This window comes from Triticum dicoccoides, chromosome 3B (genome assembly GCF_002162155.2).
Source record: "Triticum dicoccoides isolate Atlit2015 ecotype Zavitan chromosome 3B, WEW_v2.0, whole genome shotgun sequence".
Lineage (NCBI taxonomy): Eukaryota > Viridiplantae > Streptophyta > Magnoliopsida > Poales > Poaceae > Triticum > Triticum dicoccoides.
Window position 1 is genome coordinate 690,479,506 of NC_041385.1, and position 22,589 is coordinate 690,502,094.

Consider the following 22,589-nt stretch of genomic DNA (forward strand, 5'->3'; position numbering starts at 1 on the left):
CAGAACCCTTGCCAAAAAATATCAAACATTTAAGAAGAGCATTTTGGAACAATGAATGAGATTTTTAGGGTTTTTGCCCTTCTTTTATTTAGGGTTTTGAGGCTTCCAATTTCCCTCAGTTCAAGTTTCAAAATTTAAACATGATGCAAACACCAGGCAGCACCAGAAGCTAGGGATGTGTAAACTCACCCCCACTAAACAAGAATCTCGTCTCGAGATTCAAGCGTAGGGTAGGATGAAGGGGAAACGCAACTAGTATAATCTTCACGATCCAGGGTGCACTTCAAATGAATGTTGATTCGATCACCATCATTGCCTTGAAGTCTTGCTCTGAGAAATCCTGCCAACATGACATGGAGGGAAGAAGGAGACTCTAGAAGGGTCGATCTTCTCGAAGATCGAACAACTCAGGATTACTCACGGAATGAGACATAGCAACCTCTCTCGAGCTGAGAGACGAAGCATACATCTGAGGAGATGGAGTGGGACAGATGACGAGGGCTCACTAGGTAGACAACAATTCCACGCTTAAAGGGATGGTGAACGGTTGTCAACGTAGCGAGGAGTTGAGTTGCCATGATGCCACAGCGGAACATCCTGGAGGAGGGTGATTCGTAGATTATTACCTTAAGTGGCAAAAAGAATTACCTTTGATATAGAGATCATTGAGACTCTCTATATCAGCCTAAGGCAAATCACAGCAATCGATTGGCGGGGGTCGGTAGAATAGCATACTCGGACTTGGATGATGTGGATTACCTTGTTGAAGACAACGTAATGGATGATTTTGCTTACCACCGGAAATGGAAGAGACCCATGGTAGAATGGCACAATGGCGGTCCAAGCTGGGAACAGAATGCAAATGTTGGGAATGATTCTGGTAACTGGGGAAGAACCCAACAATAGAGAGTGAATTCACTGTTTGAAAGGTCATAGCATTGCCGAGGAAACTGAGAGGAATCCCAGTTAGAGCCGATGATAACACGTAGCGCTTGTGCGTGCTCTCAAGAACTTGAGCATTTCCATAATCATCAAGGTTTTACCAACATCCATGTCAAGGATCCTGGCAACACAACTTGCTACCATGATGAATGATGATGGATGATGCAGATGCAAAGGAAGATAACACTTTCTCAGATTTCACCCTAGCAATGCCAAGGAAAGAAAATCTGGATGATCGACCGAGAGACATTTAGCACTCCGCTTCTAATGTTCTCCTTGACGTGCTAGTGTATCCCATTCATAGATATGGTTTGATAACTAGAACATCAAGTAAAGGTCGGACTTCGGGAGGAATAGAATCCATAAGGAACAGTTATGGAGGTAAATCCTACGAAATCCTTATGGGGAGGTGGCCAACTCCCTCAAACAAGATACTACAATAATAGGTCTTCCGGCTGGGTGTGTTGGCCACGACATCCACTTTACCGGTTACAGAGAGACCAATATTATAGTTCTTGGAAAAATTCTCCAACCATCATATCTGCCTGAGATTCAGATCTGGTTGGTGTCAGAACAATCCAGACTCACCAAGTCTAGAAAGAAGAATGAAAGCTTGCAACACAAATCAACGAGATGACGTTGTGAGATTCTCGAGGGACGAACTGCGATAGCAAGCTCCAAAACATGAGCTGGTTTTGCTACAAACATGTGAACATGTTGTCCCAGACAAGCATGGCCACGTAGTAGTCTTATAATTAAACACTACCGAGTTCAGGTGGGGAACCATCATCGAGGATATCGAAGTCTTTACGCAAGTCCATGGATTAGATCCCAAGCATAGACTTCTTTTCCTTGAACAAGTCAAGCAGTGGCTTCGTGTGCTAGGATATACATATGGAATGAAGATGATCAGTCTAACAGACCATAGAATTCTTCGCACGTGCATGACTGACTTGGGACGATTCCAAAGGAGGTAAAAACATGCTTTCTCGAATTCACGGCGGCAACTTGCATCAAATGCACATGAATTAGAGGAAGTCACTTCTTTTCATCCAAACATATGCTTCACGAACGGGGCATGAAGAAGATGCTTACACAAGTTTCCAACACTAGCTTAATGTTCAACAAAATCATGGAGGAGATAAGGATGTTTGTCAATGGGCTCAACAACAATTCATCCGGGTTCCCTTTTAAAAGGAATTCCATAGTTAAGTGAACACGGTGATAGCATTGGTCAGACCAAGGCATATAATGGTGTATGCTCGAGGAAAACCCACGAGTAAGACAACATTACGAATATCGTTGGTTCTGATTTGATTTGACGATAGCCCATACTCAATCAAAGTTTGGGTAAGATAATAAATCCAACAATTGTCCACAAGGGCCAGTTGATGAAGATATCATCTTTCTTCAACACACACACGCACACACAAAAAGATATCCCTTAACATGAACTAAGTCGGACAAGCTTTTATCTTCCAACTCTCCAAGTTGTTGTTTAGCTTATCCAACTAGCTCAGGGTATCCAACACGGATTCTTGGAGAAGGGGTGGTTTACAGGAATAAACCAACTTGATCACGAACTCAACATAGCGGTCAGGTGACAACCTGGTAGTACTTCTGAGAAGATATACGGAAAATCACGAACCACCGATATGTTACTAAGATCGAGGACAATCCTGCTTTTCAGGGTAAGACGATATGATCAAATGAGCGAGGACTTGACAAAATCCTAACTCATCAATCGAAATGTGCACCAGGAAGATGGACAAGGTAGCACGATCAATCTTAGAATGATGATTCAAGAACCAACACGTTAAGAATGAGGTTATTGTCCATTTAACTACCAAGCAACAGAGTTGCTAGCAGTATTGATTTCACACACCACGATTCACTTGTCGGCATTCCGGTTACAATAACACAGGAACCGAGGAATGAACAATGATGGCAAGAAGTATCACTGTACCAAGAGTTCATAGGATGGTGTGCAATTCCTACAATAATCCCGATATAAAAGATGGTAATACTCCAAGGTAGAACATAGCAAAAGCTGGATTGGCATTTTGATCTGCGGAGCACAATTGTTTTGACCCAATCCTAGATATGGATGAGGTACTGGAGTTTGTTTCTCCTAGTCATTCCGGAATAGAATGGCTTGACGGACCCCAAGAGTAATAGGTATCGATGAACGATTGCACGCCTACTCTTGACTATCAATTGATAAACAAGGGTCAGAAGACAACTGAAGAGGGACAACTCAAAGGAACATACGATTTTCTGAGTTGTGGATGCATGGACTAGCATGTCGAACGAATTCCACATATTTCTTCCAGATAACCCATGCAGAAAGGTAGAACTGGCAGAGTCACAATGTAGAATCGAGAACCCATCGAGAGCACTCTGATTGTGATCTTTTGATCAACGAGGAACATCTGCCATAAGCGGTTCATAGTATTTGGAAGAAAGAAATACCACGAACATCAGGACTAATGCAAAGGTTACTAATAACCTAAAGGAACGAGCAAAACTATCAACATGAAGCAAGTAGGGTGAATCTCGGGTTCAAAACCCAGGGATAGAATACCTACTACTAAGTAGCATCACGGGATGCTTTCAAGAATAAAGGCCAGAATCATCACACTAGGACACAATCATGGCTAGACCACTAGATGATCCTCTAAGCACTTAGGATCATAATAGGAACTCCAACATATATGTCAAGGCAATAAAATACCTCAACGCACCAGTTAGTGTGCTTATTCTGACCATAAGGGACATCGGGAATGGAAAGAAAGGATTTGCAAATGCATCAGACTATTTAGAAACCTGGGATGACTCGGACAGCATAACGGCTGTAAATGCTCAGAAAAGATTTGAGACATTCACAAAAATGGTGGCATAACCATTCAGAAACACAATATCAAGGTCTCGAGATCAACAATTAACATACGGAAGTAATAGGAACTGAGACGAGGCTTAAGTCCAACAATCTTATAAGTCTACTGATTAGTAACACGTGATCCTGATAGAAAGAAGAGAAGGCCAAGTTCTTAACCCCGTAGGAAAGATAAGATGACTCAGATCAGAAGGGCATGAGGTAAAGGAGTAAAAAGAGCCTTACGTTCCATCCCACAATCAATTCCCTTATATAACTAAAGAATTTCTAGACTCGACTTCGACCAGTTTGGCTTGGTAATCCTACAGGCAGTCAAGCTCTGATACCAACGATGTCAGGACCCCGACTCAATGCCACATCGATCTAGCATGTAACACCTCATATCACTTTGCGGCCTCACGCACGGTATTCCCACGGGTGTCGTCTTACCTTTACCCGGGACCGTTTGCACCTTTTGGCACACGTATATGACAGTGTCGCTAGCATCCATATGATAAGGAGCCCGGGCTGACATGGCTAGTCGTAAACCTAAAGTGGCACAAACTTACAGGGACAGGCGTCCATGACCCAGCATCGAATGTGTCAGTCATCAGCGAGTGAATCCAGGCTGTAGCACTGGGCTAGCAGGGCTCCGGTGAGACGGGCTGTAGCGGGCTAACAGGACTCCGATATTCATCGCGTGACATTTCCCCGAAGGGACAGACACAGGAACAAAGAAGGACACATGCCGACCAGCCTAAGTGTTCCGGAGCAGTAGCAAGCTACCATGGCTCAGTGGAAACACTAGGAGACATTTCCCGGTAAGAGAGGCTACTAAGGATAAACAACTAGATAGCCAGATCCCACACATACCAAGCATTTTAACAACATACACACCATATGCTCGATATGTGCAGATACAACATGGCATCACAACATGACTCTACAACTCAAGTAATTATTCAATAGGCTCCGAGGAGCGAGATATTACAAACATGGGTCTCATGACCCAACAATCAGAGCATACAAGTCAAAGCACAAGCGGAAGCTTAACATGTCTGAGTACAGACAACTATAAATGAGAAAGGCTGAGAAGCCTGACTATCTACCAGATCCTACCGAGGGCACAAGATCGTAGCTCAGGTAACAAGCTAAACGTCGAAGTCCACGCGGTACTACTAGCGAGACCGAAGTCTCTCTGCAAAAACATAAATTAAGCAACGTGAGTACAAATGTACCCAGCAAGACTTACATCAGATCTAACTACATATGCATCATTATCAACAAGGGGATGGTGGAGTTTGACTGCAGCAAGCCAGCTTTGACTCGGTGGCTAACCTGAACTACGACTGCAAGTAACTCTTTTGAGGTGGCGCACACGAGTCCACATATTCACCAAATCAATACACCACTATGGATCCGCTCCCGTCTCCCTACGAGAACGCCATCCATAGCACTCACGCTTATCTTGCGTATTTTAGAGTATCCACTTACACTTGTCTATGAACTATGCAAGGGGTCCAAGTTTCCATATCCGAGGAATCCGGCTATTCGAATAGATGATGTTAACCCTGCAGGGGTGTACTTCTTCACACACGCTCTCGCCACTTATCGCCCTGTACACGTCATGTACCTCGGCAACCTTCAAGCGGAAGCCGGGCGAGGGAGTCGGCCACGACCTGACTAACCAAGCAAGTCTCTCGTCCAGGTTTATCGCCTATTCGGGTTCCATCCGCAAGGAGATCCGGCCGGGGTGTCACTCACGGCCCCAAACGATGTGAGCAGGGTTCCCAAGCCCACCATCCGGGTGCCACTTGGTACACCGTGCCACTGTGCCTAGTCTGTCCCAAGCCCACCTGTACCGGGTGCCACTTGGTAGACTACTAACACTACCTACAAACACCAGAAACTAGTTGCAACTCCTGGACAGAGATCAAGTTGATTAATAAGTCGAGAGGGGCACTTAAGCATTCCAATGTGTGGTAGTAGCTGGTCATGGATCAAAAACACAGAACTCAGTTCCTGAGGACGGCTGCAATGAGACAACCCACCATGTACTCCTACATGGCCTCTCACCGCTACCTTTACCAAATCGTGTTCACACACTTAGCTCTCAATGGTAGGACATGTTCACACACCTCTGATTCATCCCCGATGAATCAGACCTGACTCAACTCTAAGCAGTAGCAGGCATGACAAACAAGCAAGAATGAGTAGGCACAACAGGGCTCAAACAACTCCTACTCATGCTAGTGGGTTTCATCTATTTACTGTGGCAATGACAGGTCATGCAGAGGATAAAGGGGTTCAACTACCGCAGCAAGTAACAGATGAATCGTTGTTGTCCTAATGCAGTAAAAGAGAGCAGGAGCGAGAGAGTGGGATTTTATCGGAATGCACAAGGGGGTTTTGCTTGCCTGGCACTTCTGAAGATAACATTGAGTCTTCATCGGTGTCATCGATCACATCGTCGGTATCACGTCTATCGAGAGGGGACAAATACCGGCAACACAGAAGGAAACACAATCAATGCAATGCACAATATGATGCATGATCATGACATGGCAATATGAATGTGTTCGTGCTAATGCAACTAGCAATAGATTAAATGAAGTTGGTTTGAATACAAGATTCAAATTCAAACTCCATATGTGATTATTCAAATGCCATTTAATTGATTTGTGCTAAACAGCATCTATAAGTTGTTCTAACATGCATGAAAATGGTACATATGGATTCCTTGAATTTTTCTGATAATTTTTCATATATAAATTATTTCATTCTGACTTACAGTTGATTTTCTATGATTTATTGAAGTTTAGGGCATTTTCTGAATTTCCTGAATTATAATAAAATAAACTAAATTCCAGAAAAGGAATATTGTGTCAGCATGACCTCACCCTGATGTCATCAGGTCAACAGGGCGGGTCCAGGTCAAACCTGACGTGTGGGGGCCACACGTCAGTGACACAGGGCTAGTTAGTGTCAATGACAGGTGGGGCCGGGACAAAGGCCACGTCAGCGCGGTCAAAGCTGACGCGTGGGGCCACTGCAATTAGATTAAACCTAATCTATTTTAGTTAGCCGGTTAGTTAGGCGGTGGGGCCCGGCTGTCTGTGACACGATGCGGTGGTTAGTGGCTAATTAAGCCAGCCACGTCAGCTGGCCGGAGATTAGTCGGCGACGACCACAGAGCACGGCGGGGGCACGCCGGACTTGCACTAAAGGCGACGGAGGCGGCGGATGAGGGCACTGGGGCGTAGCCCGGGCTCTCCCGCATCTGATGGGGTAGGTGGGAGGCTACGGGAACGCCGGGGCTCGCCGGAACGGGGCTCGCGGTGGCGCCGGAGTTCGGTGAGTGCGGGGTTGGCGCTGTGGTGCACGGGAGGCGAGTTAGGATATGCGTTAGGCTCCTGGTGGCTTCCTGAGTGCCGTGACACGCTCCGAAACGAGCTCAAGCGGCTGCAGTGACGGCGGCGACGAGGTCAGCGGCGGCCGGAGTTCGGCCGCGACAGAGCTATGGCCTAGAGCTCTCAAACGCGAGGGGAAGGAGAGGGGTTCTGCACGGAGGCTCACAACGAGGTCGATGAGCAGCTCGGTGGTCTCGGGGAGGCGTCGGAGGCGACGAATCGACTGCGGCGATCGCCGGACAGATGCGGCGATGAAGGCGGCAGGGACAACGCTGCGGTGCACCCGGCGTCACGTGAGTTGGTGGAGACGAAGAGGAAGGCGCGATGGTTCTTCTGGAAGCATCGGCGAGGCGAGGGGTGGACACTGGCCGCGGTGGAGCTCGTCGGTGCTCTCGGGTGCTCGTGGTCGATCGCGCGAGAGAGAGAGAGAGCAGAGGGGGATAGGGACGGAGGGAGAGATACGGGAGAGTGAGAGAGGTCGAGGGGGCCGCGTGGCGTCTTTAGGGAGTAGCGGAGGCAAGCAGGGAGGCAGGAGGTGGCCGGGGCGCGTGGCCGCGCGCGCCGGGCGCGTGCCCGTCCTCCTGGCAGGGAGGAAGATGACACGGGGAGGTGGCGGTGGGCTGGGCCGCTGGAGGAGCTGGGCCAGGCAGGCAAGTCAGGTAAGTGGCTGGGCTTCTCTCTTTTTTTTAAATTTCTGTTCTGTTTTCCTTTATTTAATCTTTTGCCACTGTTTTGAATTTAAAATAATTCAAACAATGCCAAAAACTCCTCTGAATATTTTTATTTTGCTAGATGGACTTTTCCAAAAGCTCATAAAATATTTCAGGGATATTTGAAATTATATTCTAATTATATGAATATAATTCAAATTCAAATAGCTAATGAATTAAATTCAAAGTCCCAAAAATAAATCCATAAAAATGTTCAATATTTTGGTTGGGACCAGAACCCTTGCCAAAAATTATCAAACATTTAAGAAGAGCATTTTGGAACAATGAATGAGATTTTTAGGGTTTTTGCCCTTCTTTTATTTAGGGTTTTGAGGCTTCCAATTTCCCTCAGTTCAAGTTTCAAAATTTAAACATGATGCAAACACCAGGCAGCACCAGAAGCTAGGGATGTGACAGGCAGGACGTCAGCACGCTGTCGAGGGCACTACGCCCTCGTACTCCGACTTGACGGCCTTGTCGCTAGCCCTCTTCCCCTTCCGCAGCCTCCCTACGCCAGTCGCCCAAGGAGACGACCCCGGGGAGTTCAAGGAGCCGGCGACACGGATGATGGGGTCGCCGGTGACGCACGAAGCGGCGCCCGACACCTAGTCGGGCCCGCCATCCCGCCGCCCACTACCCTCATCGTCGCTGTCGCTCTCCTCCTCGTCACTCTCGCTCGAGGCGGAGCCTTCGCTATCGGAGGAGCTGTCCACGCAGCACTTTACCCGAGTGCCGAAGCACCCGAAGACCTTGACGGAGAGGAGGTCGCCCTCCATTAACTTAAAATGGAGGGTAAACCCCTCCGTCAGGCTGTGGATACGGGCGAACATCTTCCACCCACGATCAAGATACATCACATTAGGGGCTGGGGATACAAAGCGGACTCGCGTGCCGCTGATTCCACAGCCCCTCATGTACAGTCTCAGTGTCTCGGGCGGGTCCGACTCCATCGCGCGCGCAAACGGAGCTGGAAGCCGGAGGCGACGACGAGGCGCCCGGCGCAGCCTGACGAAGAACTCGCAAGGGTCGTCCCCTGTATGGACCGCCGTGGGGAGAGAAACCGCCGGCGGAGGCGGAGCTGGCGCGCCGCCCCGTCCGCCTCTTCCCCGAGCCCCTCGACCTCGTCCTCGACCTCGTCCACGACCTCGCCCCCTCCCTCTTCCCCTTATGGCTGGCTCTGCCACCACGGGTGCGGGATAGGGAGGGATGCGCTATCTGGCGGCGACCCTCGCCGCCACTGATGAAGATCCAGGGTTCCCTTCCTCCATGGCGAATGGGAGAAAGGGGAGCAGAAGCTGAAGAAAGGAGAAGATGAGAGAGTGCGGGCTTCTGCGCTCCCCTCCCGCTCTTCTTAAAGGAGCAAGGTGGGGGCTCGGCCGCCCCGCTCAGCGAATCAGGGCGCGGGAAGAGCAGGGAGTTGGGACCGACCCGCTGCCTCTGCTCGCAACGGCCCAGTTTCCCACTTCCACCGTCCGCGACCCCAAGTGCATGGGAGCCGCGTGGCGGAGATGCAGAACCGAGGCGAACGTTACGCATTTCCTAGATTTAAGTATTGCCCACGATCTCTCCCACGACGCCATGATTGACGCGTGCCGTTACGGGAGGACGCGGTGGATACGGAGTGGATTTGGTTTGGACCCAGGCCGCGCGTGCCCGTGCCCTTTTTGGGCCTGGCCCAACAGCGCTCGGCACCGTGTATGGCCCAGGCCCAGGGGCTCCTATCGGTGTACTAAAGTAGGGGTACCTTAGTACCCCGAACTTGTGCACGGGCAGTCGCAGCGTCCCGCGGCAAGGCTTGCCGGGCGTCCGCCAAGACCCTTCACTATTCATATTTCTGCCATTCAAGAACAAAGTGTTAACCGAGAAGACAAGGCCCCGGCAAGAGAAGCTTGCCGGGAAGGACAAGACCCCGACAAGAGGAGCTTGACGGGAAGGCCAACCAAGGCACTTCAGAAAACTTGCCGCGACGCACCGCGCGTCCCGGCAAGACCCGACGAGCGGCAAGCTTGCGGGTGCGACAAGACAGAGACCGCGGCAAGGCACTTGCCGCGGCGAAGCCACCGCTCTGCGCCCACGCTCCAGCGCATCCAACGACGTGTCGCCGCAGGGTCGCTCCTGGTGCACATGGCGGGTGGCTGTGCAGACAAGCGGTGCGAGGTGGCAAGAGAAGATGACGAGGAGGCCATCGTGGCGATCGGTGGCGCCCCTAACGGTCGCTTCCTGCACTGTTTGAGCGACCGGACGGGCATTAAATGCCCTTGTCCCCTGCCGTCAGAGTTAGGTAGGGACACTGTTGATAGCGGTTGTACCAACCCGCATTTTTACTTTTCTACCCCTCTCTCTCTGCGTGCCATCTGTCGGTGACCCCTTTAGACTATAAAAAGGAGGCCCAGGCGCACGTAGAGGGGGTTCGGTCAGTTCGATGCATTCGAGACCACAGCATACCCACGCTCTCAAGCAAGAACAGAATAGAAACACAAAGCAGCAGTAGGAGTTTTATCTCTCCGGAGAGCTCCGAAGCTGGGTAAAATCCCTCGCGTGCTCGACCTCGATCTGCTCTTCGTGCGCCCTCCGCTCCCTGCCGGACCGAGAAGGGGCCCCTGCCCCATAGGTGCTCGTTTCCCCCACGACACCAAAGAATCAAACATTATATCTCAGGTAACCCAATAAATGTTGAAACTAATATTATTGAAACCGTAATCCCGGAGGAATACATAAGAGACACTTTCCAGAACGTCTCAGACTCCGAAAACGAATAGGTATGTGGTACGGTAAGTAAACCGACCCAAAACAATTCTAATAGCAATTTTTCTCTATTTTGGAAATTTTAAGAAAATAGGAAATAAGAAGTAGTCCGAGAAGGACACAGGGCTTCCAGGAGGGTGGAGGGCGCGCCCTACCCTACTGGGCGCGTCCCCTGCCTTGTGGGCACCTCGTGTGCTCTCCAGACTCCATTTTCTTGCACGATACTTCTTTTGGTCGGTAAAAATTCATTATTTAATCTCCCGAAGGTTTTCACCACTATATCACGCAAACATCTTCTGTCTTTGTTTCGAGCTATTTCTGCCGCAGATCAGAGCAATATGTCATCCTGGGATTCAGAGGGAGAAAGCTACGTGGATGATTACCTTGCAGACCCGAAGGTCTACGGGGACTTGGAGCATTGTGGCTGGACCACTGAGGAAGAAGAAAACTATCAGCCTAAGAGAAAGGAGGAGACGAGCTCAGATGAAGATGAAGTCCCGTTACCTCAACCTGGGGACATGCATGTGGAGTTTAAAAAGTCAAGCCTCCTTGATAGGGCAAAGAATCCCAAGATCGAGTTTATCCCTTTTCGTCTCTTGCAGGAAAACAAACAGGAACTAAGCAAAAGGATATTAAGCATAGAGCGGGAGATCGATGATCTAAGAGAGCAAAATTCCATTCTCAAGCGCAAATTAAGGAAGAAACCTACATCATCAACAACTCCATCATCACCACCTCCGAGGAACTAATCACATGGGTATGGGCACTCCCCTTGGCAACTACCAAGCTTGGAGGAGTTGCCCCGATATCGTATCACCATCACACTCCTATCTTTACCATTTTTCTTAGTTCGTTCCTTTTGGTAATATCTTGATCTAGTAGAATAAAGTTTTTGTATGAATTAGTTTTGAGTTTTGCTTTGTGATCCCTCTATGTAATCGAGTCCGTGAGCTATATACAATAAAGATTAGTGTTGAGTCAAGGCTTTGCTATCTTGCTATGATCTTAAGTGCATAAAAGAATAAAAAGAATAAAAGAGACCATATTGATCTTATGGATAGTAACGACTTCACATATAGAGAGTATGATGATTAAAAGTTGTTGAGAGTTGGCAAACATAGTTTTGGTCATTGTTGCAATTAATAGGAAGTAATAAAGAAAGAGAGGTTTTCACATATAAATATACTATCTTGGACATCTTTTATGATTGTGAGCACTCATTAAAGTATGACATGCTAAAGGGTTGATGTTGGACAAGGCAGACAATGTAATGGGTTATGTTTTCTCACATCTTAGTTAAAGTATATTGTCATGGATCATTCAAACATGTTGAGCTTGCCTTTCCCCCTCATGCTAGCCAAATTCCTTGCACCAAGTAGAGATACTACTTGTGCTTCCAAATATCCTTAAACCCAGTTTTGCAATGAGAGTCCACCATACCTACCTATGGATTGAGTAAGATCCTTCAAGTAAGTTGTCATGTTGCAAGCAATAAAAATTGCTCTCTAAATATGTATGACTTATTAGTGTGGAGAAAATAAGCTTTATACGATCTTGTGGTATGGAAGTAATAAAAGCGACGGACTGCATAATAAAGGTTCATATGACAAGTGGCAATATAAAGTGACGTTCTTTTGCATTAAGATTTCGTGCATCCAACCATAAAAGCACATAGCAACCTATGCTTCCCTCTGCGAAGGGCCTATCTTTTACTTTATGTCTTTTACATTATGCAAGAGTCAGGGTGATCTTCACCTTTCCCTTTTATCCTTTGGCAAGCACCTCATGTTGGAAAGATCCTGATATATATATATATATATATATATATATATATATATATATATCCAATTGGATGTCAGTTAGCATGGACTATTATTGTTGACATTACCCTTGAGGTAAAAGGTTGGGAGGCAACACAATAAGCCCCTATCTTTCTGTGTGTCCGATTAAGACTCCAGAACCATACGTGTTGCATGAGTGTTAGCAATTATGGAAGACTAAATGATAGTTGAGTATGTGGACTTGCTAAAAAGCTCTATTATTGACTCTTTCCGATGTTATGATAAATTGCAATTGCTTCAATGACTGAGATTGTCGTTTGTTAGTTCTCAATGAAGTTTCCGAATCATACTTGACATTGTGAATTGATTGTTACTTGAGCATAAGAAATCATATGACAATATATATATATATATATATTGTTGTTATAAGAATGATCATGATGCCCTCATGTCCATATTTTATTTTTATCGACACCTCTATCTCTAAACATGTGGACATATTTTTCGATATCGGCTTTTGCTTGAGAACAAGCAAGGTCTAAGCTTGGGGGAGTTGATACGTCCATTTTGCATCATGCTTTTATATCGATATTTATTGCATTATGGGCTGTTATTACACATTATGTCACAATACTTATGGCTATTCTCTCTTATTTTACAAGGTTTAACATGAAGAGGGAGAATGCCGACAGCTGGGATTCTGGGCTAGAAAAGGAGCACATATTGCAGACCTATTCTGCACAGCTCCAAAAGTCCTGAAACTCCACGAAAGTCATTTTTGGAATTAATGATAATTATTCAGCGGAAGAAGTACCTGAGCGGGGCCACCCACCATCCACGAGGGTGGGGGCGCGCCCACCCTTACAAGGCGCGCCCCCTGCCTCGTGGGCCACCTGGAAGCCTGATACGTCCATTTTGCATCATGCTTTTATATCAATATTTATTGCATTATGGGTTGTTATTACACATTATGTCTCAATACTTATGGCTATTCTCTCTTATTTTACAAGGTTTACCATGAAGAGGGGGAATGCCGGCACCAGGAATTCTGGCTGGAAAAGGAGAAAATATTGGAAACCTATTCTGCACAGCTCCAAAAATCCTGAAACTCCATGGAAGTCATTTTTGGAATTAATAAGAATTATTGAGAGAAGAAAACACCAGAGGGGGCCCACACCCTGGTCAGGAGGGTGGGGGCGCGCCCACCCCTACTGGGCACGCCCCTATCTCCTGGGCCCTCTGGTGGCCCTCCAGTGCCCATCTTCTGCTATATGAAGGCTTTTACCCTGGAAAAATCATAAGCAAGCTTACGGGACGAAACTCTGCCGCCATGAGGCAGAACCAATCTAGGGCTCCGGCGGAGTTGTTCTGCCAGGGAAACTTCCCTCCGGGAGGGGGAAATCATCACCATCATCATCACCAACGATCCTCTCATCGGGAGGGGGTCAATCTCCATCAACATCTTCACCAGCACCATCTCCTCTCAAAACCCTAGTTCATCTCTTGTATCCAATCTTGTATCAAAACCACAAATTGGTACCTGTGGGTTGCTAGTAGTGTTGATTACTCCTTGTAGTTGATGCTAATTGGTTTACTTGGTGGAAGATCATATGTTCAGATCCTTAATGCATATTAATACTCCTCTGATCATGAACATGAATATGCTTTCTGAGTAGTTACATTCGTTCCTGAGGATATGGGTGAAGTCTTGCTATTAGTAGTCATGTGAATTTGGTATTCGTTCGATATTTTGATGAGATGTATGTTGTCTCTCCTCTAGTGGTGTTATGTGAACGTCGACTACATGACACTTCACCATTATTTGGGCCTAGAGGAAGGAATTGGGAAGTAATAAGTAGATGATGGGTTGCTAGAGTGACAGAACATTAAACCCTAGTTTATGCGTTGCTTCGTAAGGGGCTGATTTGGATCCATATGTCTAATGTTGTGGTTAGGTTTATCTTAATATTCTTTTGTAGTTGCGGATGCTTGCAATAGGGGTTAATCATAAGTGGGATGCTTGTCCAAGTAAGGGCAGTACCCAAGCACCGGTCCACCCACATATCAAATTATCAAAGTACCGAACGCGGAACATATGAGCGTGATGAAACCTAGATTGACGATAATTCCCATGTGTCCTCGGGAGCGCTTTTCTCATTATAAGAAATTGTCCAGTCTTGTCCTTTGCTACAAAAAGTATTGGGCCACCTTTCTACACTTTATTTACTTTCATTGCTTGTTACCCGTTACAAATTATCTTATCACAAAACTATATGTTACCTACAATTTCAGTGTTTGCAGAGAATACCTTACTGAAAACCGCTTGTCATTTCCTTCTGCTCCTCGTTGGGTTCGACACTCTTATTTATTGAAAGGACTACGATAGATCCCCTATACTTGTGGGTCATCAAGACTCTTTTCTGGCGCCATTGCCGGGGAGTGAAGCGCCTTTGGTGAGTGGAACTTGGTAAGGTAACATTTATATAGTGTGCTCAAATTTTCTGTCACTTGTTATTATGGAAACTAATCCTTTGAGGGGCTTGTTCGGGGTATCTTCACCCCGACCAGTAGAGCAAAGAGTTGCTCCTGAACCTACTGAACCTACTAAAAATATTTACTTTGAGATTCCTTCGGGTGTGATAGAAACACTGCTAGCTAATCCCTTTGCAGGAGATGGAACATTGCATCCCGATTTACACCTTATCTTTGTGGATGAAGTTTGTGGATTATTTAAGCTTGCAGGTATTCCCGATGATGTTGTCAAAAGGAAGGTCTTCCCTTTATCTTTGAAGGGAGATGCATTGACACAGTATAGGCTATGTGGTGATACGGGATCTTGGAATTATAAACGATTGAAGTTGGAATTTCACCAGAAGTTCCATCCTATGCATCTTGTTCATCGTGATCGTAATTACATATATAGTTTCTGGCCTCGCGAAGGAGAAAGCATCGCTCAAGCTTGGGGGAGTCTTAAGTCAATGTTATATTCATGCCCAATCATGAGCTCTCAAGAGAAATGATTATTCAAAAAATTTATGCTCGGCTTTCTCTCAATGATCGCACCATGCTCCATACTTCCTGTGTTGGTTCTTATATGCTGAAGACTACTAAATTCAAGTGGGCTTTATTGGAAAGAATTAAACACAACTCTGAAGGTTGGGGTTCCGATGATGGTAAGGAGTCAGGTATAACACCTAAGTTTGATTATGTTAAATCTTTTATGGATACCAATGCTTTTCGTGGATTTAGCGCTAAGTATGGACTTGACTCTGAGATAGTAGCTGCTTCTTGCGAATCTTTTGCTACTCACGTGTAACATCCCAAATTTTCAATTTGGAATGTTATACATTAGATCATCATGCATAGCATATTTTCTTGCATTTGTCGATCCTAGAAATTTCACGCAACTCAAGGACCCTCGGAGAGAGTTGGAGATTTCGAAATTTTCATATTTGAGATCTCTCGAATTATGAAAAAGAGGATCATTTGATTTTATTTATTTCATCTTCAAATAATATTCCAATATCAAAAATATGAGAGGGAATAATATGACTTTCCCAAAATTTAGGAAAAATGAAGATTTAATAGATAAATCAAATTCTGGATTTTCTCGGAGTTTATTTGCCTTAGGGAAAAATGCGTGTTTTCAAAAAAAAACCGTTCCGGTTTTCTTTTTCGTCGTTCGGTTTTTAAAAAAACCCTAGATCGGTTTTTATTTCCGGTTTTGTTGTTTAGCGAGCGTTCGCCGGACCGTTCGTCTTAACGAACGTGATCACCGGTTATCTCTGGTTAACGAACGTCTGTTCGTTTAACCGTTCATCGTTTTTCTTTTAATCGGATTTATTCCGCTATTTTCTGATCGCGATTTCAGATCCGATCTTCGTTCTAGTTTATCTTCTCGCTCGTTTATCGGAATCAGGTGATTCAAGCGCCTGGAGTTTCGTTTCGAAACCGCCGTTCCGCCTAATCAACTTAAACAAAGTTTTGCTACTGTAAAATTTGACCTAGTTTCAATTTGCTAGAACCGAGCTGTTTTCTTTTCGCCGTTTGACCTTCGTTGTTTTATTTGATTTGATTCTTTTGCCACCAGGGTTCTTAAGTTGACCCTTCTGGTTAGATCTTTTATTCGAGATTTACCTGTGCATTAGATGAGTACTTATTGTATGCTTGTTGTTTGTCTGCGATAGATCACCCGTAGTGCGCCGCTTGTTACTTCGAATCTCTAGGTTTCGCGGATCATCAGCAAGGCAAGTAACACTTGATCATATCTTTTCTACTACCCAGTTTTTATGCATTAGATCAATCCTCAAACATTGCATGATTAGGATCTAATTAAATTGTGGGATGGGAAGTAGATGAGGTAGTACCTATTACCTGTTTTACTTATGAAACCTTTGGGAGTTACTTCTGCGTTTGCTTATTATGCCATGCTATGCTAGTAGACGTGGATTGGGTGAGTGAATATCCATGACAGATGTGAGATTGTTAATTAATGGTTTATCTAAGGTGGCAACTTAAATACACATCTGGGTGGATTGAGGCACCTGGGGTATCCAGTGATTGCCTGTTTTTTTGGAAATCCCGGGGTTACCGTGTGATTTTCCTATGGACCGCCACCCAGGCTCAAAGGGATCATAAGATAATTCATGCTAGTAACTTACGTGTGCAGCCACAAGCCATTATGGGCTCTGGCATAGTTGACTAAGTCATGCAAACTCTTATAGTGGTAGACTAGCAGATGTAGGGGATGTAGGTGTACCGGTCTACCCATCTTAAGGTGCTAGCGCTTCTGAAAGACTATGTCTCGGTCATCCGTTTCTCAAACACCATGTAGTGCGAGAAACCAAACGGAGGCGATCGAGTCTTGTGGGGAAAAGTGCGCACACCTCTGCAGAGTGTACAAACTAATCATGATTAGCTGTGTCCCCGGTTATGGACATCTTGAGTATCTAGTACTTGAATATCATGTGAATCTCAACATGTTACTCTAATTTAATATTGTTGGGTTTGTTAATGATTACTTTTTAATTGGGATTGAGGATGCTGTCAACCATGCTCAATGTTTAACAACCACCATGATAGTTAAATAAATTTATTCCTTTGCAGTAGGGAAAAATTTGCTTTATGCAAAAACTGTAACCATAGAGCTTTTCCACCAGCCATATATGCATATAGAATAGGCTTGTCATTCATTATTCTCTATGTGTTATGTTGCCAGCATATTCCATGTGCTGACCTGTTTTGGGATGCAACTTTCATGTTGCAGACTTTTCAGACGACGAGTAAGGTGCTTTTAGGTCGTGGTTCTATACTCAGTGATGCCATTGGAGTTGATGGACTCACTTATCTTCCAAGTCTTCCGCTGTTATCATTATTAGATGGCCTTAAGCCATGATTATTGTAATAAGTCCTCTTTTGGGACATCGATGTAATAAGTGTGTGATTGCTACTCTGTTATAAATCCTTCGAAGTACTGTGTGGTGTCAGCATTAATGATCCAGGGATGACACCTGAGCACAGAGACTTGACCATCTGAGGTCGGGTCGCTACAGAGATGGTATCAGAGCACACGCTGACTGTAGGACACGACCACTAAGTTAAAGCCGTAGATCACTATTCTCTTCTCATTTTCTAACTCCTCATCTTTTCTACTCTTTTAGGATGACAGACGCAAAGATCAAGTACGCTCAACCAGATGAAGGCACACCTTTTGGATTCCACTTGAAGGAAGTCACCAAGTACCTGAACATTGGACTACCAAGCTTCAGCGGGACTTTCAACGCCACTCTGCCTGAAGAGGAGCGCTGGAAGATTCAAGCTCACGTTTCGGGAAGAACATTCGCCCCAATCACCAAGCCCATAGATAGTGTTTTCAGTGCACCAACCTGGAGTCTGGGAAAGAGCATGGCAGCTCATATCACCATGGGACGCATTGGAGAAGTTTATCAAGAAGACCTCAAGGACACTATCTACCAGATTTGCGGACGCTGGATGAACAATGGGAGATAGTCAGCACTAAGAAGGATAGATCCATTGCAGCTTTCATCCAGGAGTTAAACCAGCACATTCGACGCCAGGAGAACCAGATGTGCAATGATATGATAGAGTTGAAGAATGCGAAGGGAAGGATCATCGAACTTGAAGGAGAGCTGAAGTCTACACGCACGGACTACATGGACGAGATCGTAGCTGTAGTAAGGCACAATAGCGATCTTAAGTATGAGATTGAAGAACTCAATAAGAAATTAGCGCTCAAGAATGAAGACAAGTACGTCGACTGTCCGAGCAACTACATCATCATCGACGACACCGATTCGGATCCAAGTGAACCCGACTTTGAAGACGAAGCTGGAGCAGACATCATGGAGTCTTCCACCGGTTCAAATTAATAGATGACCCCCACATATTAGTAGTGTTCCCTCCATGTAAACATTATAGTACAAGCACTTTTGCGATAGTTAGACCGTTGTATGCCCTTTGTTTGAAATGAATGAAGTGGTTTTGTGTGCATTTGTCTCATGAGCATTTGGGTAGTGTTTTCTCCTTAGACCTCACTCTATTCTTAATTTCTCGTCTTTTCTAAACCCTTCAGATGCCTCCGAGATGCGACCCCAAGTTTGTTTTCCCGCCAGAGATCACCCAGTTAATTCAGCAGCAGTATACCTTGATTCAAACATTGGTACAGAACCAAGGCAACAACAACAACCCACCACCACCACCACATGCGGATCACTTGACTCGTTTCCTTAGGCTGAATCCGCCGGTGTATTCCAGTAGCACCGAGCCGATTGTAGCAGATGATTGGCTCCGCAAGATAGGAAGGGAGTTGACCACTGCAGGATGCACAGATGGTGAGAAGGTGAAGTTTGCTGCACATCAGCTTGACGGACCCGCAGCAGCATGGTGGGAGAATTTCACAGCCACTTACCCTGTAGACACTGTCACATGGGATCAGTTTCAGCAAGCTTTCCGCACTGCCCATGTTTCAGCAGGAGCTATGGACATGAAGAAGCGTGAGTTTCGCAACTTACGCCAAGGAGGAAGGACTGTTGGCCAGTATGTGGATGATTTTAGTAAGTTAGCACGTTATGCCCCAGATGACGTTGCTACAGACGCAGCTAAGCAGGAGAAGTTTCTGGAAGGACTGAATGATGAGTTAAGCCTGCAGTTGATGGTAGCAAGATTCAATAACTACCAGGAGTTGGTAGACCGCGCCCTCATGATTGAAGGAAAGCAGTAGCAGATTGAGAATCGCAAGAGGAAGTATGGACAAGGGAAGTATAACTCTGGAGCCCAGCAGAAGCCCCGTTATACCCCTAAGCAGGGAGTTCAGTTTCAGCATACCCATGGAGGAGGTAGTTCGCACAACCATAATGGCCACAAGAATGGTAATGGGAATGGAGGAAGCAACGGCCAGAACCGGACCACACCATCAACCTCAGCCAAGAAAGACCTGAGCCATGTCACCTGTTACAAGTGTTCCAAGACCGGACATTATGCAAATGACTGTCCCGAAGGCCAAGGTGGAAATGGAAGCTCTGGAAAGAAGCCAAACCCTTTCAACAGGGGACAGGTGAACCACATTGATGTAGAGGAGGTTGAAGCTCAGCCCGATGCAGTAATCGGTAAGTTTTTGGTTAAGACATTTACTGCACTTGTTCTTTTCGATACTGGTGCATCGCATTCATACATATCAAGGGGATTTGTAGAAAAGTATAGTCTGCCTACTCAGATTCTTAAAACCCCTATGCTAGTAAGTTCACCAGGAGCAGACTACATGGCCAGACAAGGATGTTTTCAAGTGCCATTAAGTATAGGAAGGCATGTATTCCCGACGGATTTGATCATTCTGGAATCCCAAGGATTGGATGTGATTCTCGGTATGGATTGGCTGTCAATGTATGGAGGAAACATCGATTGCGCAAGTAAGACGATTTTGCTCACAACGCTAGAAGGAAGAAGGATTAGGTATGTATCACGACATGGACCAAATAGGAATCAAGTAAATTCCTTATCAGGAGTTGTGTAGGAAGAGGTGCCAGTGGTGAAGGATTACCCTGAGGTATTTCCTGATGAATTGCCAGGAATGCCACCGGATAGAGACATTGAGTTTTTGATTGAGCTTTTGCCAGGTACAGGCCCAATATCGAAGCGACCATACAGGATGCCCGCACAGGATTTGGCGGAAATCAAGAAGCAGATTAAGGAGCTATTGGATAAAGGTTATATACGCCCAAGTTCTTCGCCTTGGGGATCACCCGTACTTTTACTGGAGAAGAAGGATGGATCGTTAAGGATGGTTGTTGATTATCGTGGATTGAATGAAGTAACAATCAAGAACAAGTACCCACTACCAATGATAAATGATCTGTTTGATCATTTGCAAGGAGCTAAAGTGTTTTCCAAGATCGATTTGCGATCAGGGTACCATCAGTTGAAGATTCAAGAGCAGGACATACCTAAGACAGCGTTCACCATAAGATATGGACTGTATGAGTATACCGTTATGTCATTTGGACTGACTAACGCACCTGCCTATTTCATGAACCTGATGAACAAAGTGTTTATGGAGTTTTTGGATAAGTTCGTCGTGGTGTTCATTGATGATATTTTGGTTTACTCGAAGAATGAAGAGGAACATAAGGAACATTTGCGATTGGTTTTGGAGAAACTAAGGGAACATCAGTTATATGCCAAGTTCAGCAAATGTGAGTTTTGGCTAAAGGAAGTTGGATTTCTTAGACATGTTATATCCGGAGAAGGTATAGCAGTTGACCCCACAAAGGTTGAGACCGTAACAAAATGGGAAGCACCAACGATAGTTGGAGAGATCCGGAGTTTTCTTGGACTCGCAGGATACTACCGGAGATTCATTGAGAATTTCTCAAAGATTGCAAAGCCTATGACGGAGTTGCTGAAAAAGGATACCAAGTTCATATGGACTGAGGATTGCGAGGCAAGTTTTCAGGAGTTGAAGAAAAGATTGGTTACCTCACCAGTGTTAATTTTGCCAGATCAGACCAAAGATTATGAGGTGTATTGTGACGCTTCACGTCGAGGACTTGGAGCTGTGCTTATGCAGGAAGGAAGAGTTGTTTCGTATGTTTCACGACAACTGAAACCTCATGAATTAAATTATGCCATGCATGATTTGGAGTTAGCAGCCGTAGTGCATGCATTGAAGACATGGAGACATTTCCTTATTGGAAATCATTGCGAGGTGTACATGGATCACAAGAGTTTGAAGTACATTTTCACGCAGAAAGAGTTAAACCTTAGACAAAGGAGATGGTTGGAACTCATCAAGGATTATGCTATGAGATTGCATTATCATCCCGAAAAAGCTAATGTAGTAGCTGACGCATTGAGCCGCAAGAGCCATGTCAATACGCTATTGACTGGAGAGATACCAAAGGAGTTAGCAGAAGATCTTCGTGAGCTATGTTTGGAAATAGTTCCGAGAGGCTATGTAGCAGCATTGGAGATTCAGTCTACCTTGATGGATAAAATCAGGGAAGCTCAGAAAAATGACAAGGAGATCGCGGATATAAAGAAGAAAATGAGTGAAGGAAAAGCAAAGGGATTTCGTGAGGATGAGCATAATACCCTATGGTTTGAGGACCGTGTTTATGTGCCAAATGACCTGGAGATCAGGAAGTTGATTCTGCAAGAGGCACATGATTCACCCTATTCGATTCACCCAGGAAATACGAAGATGTATTTGGATTTGAAGGAAACGTTCTGGTGGACCGGAATGAAGAAGGATATTGCGGAGTATGTAGCAGTTTGTGATGTATGTCAGAGAGTGAAGGCAGAACATCAGAAGCCAGCAGGATTGTTGCAACCATTGCCGATACCCGAATGGAAGTGGGATAAACTAGGCATGGATTTCATCACGGGTTTGCCAAAGACTCGTTCAGGCTATGACTCGATTTGGGTTATAGTCGACCGCTTGACGAAGGTAGCTCATTTCATTCCAGTCAAGACTACCTATAGCAGTGCTAAGTTAGCAAAGATATACATGACCAGAATTGTGTGTTTGCACGGAGTTCCGAGGAGTATCGTATCAGATAGAGGAACCCAATTTACCTCAAAGTTTTGGAATCAGTTGCTTGAAACATTGGGA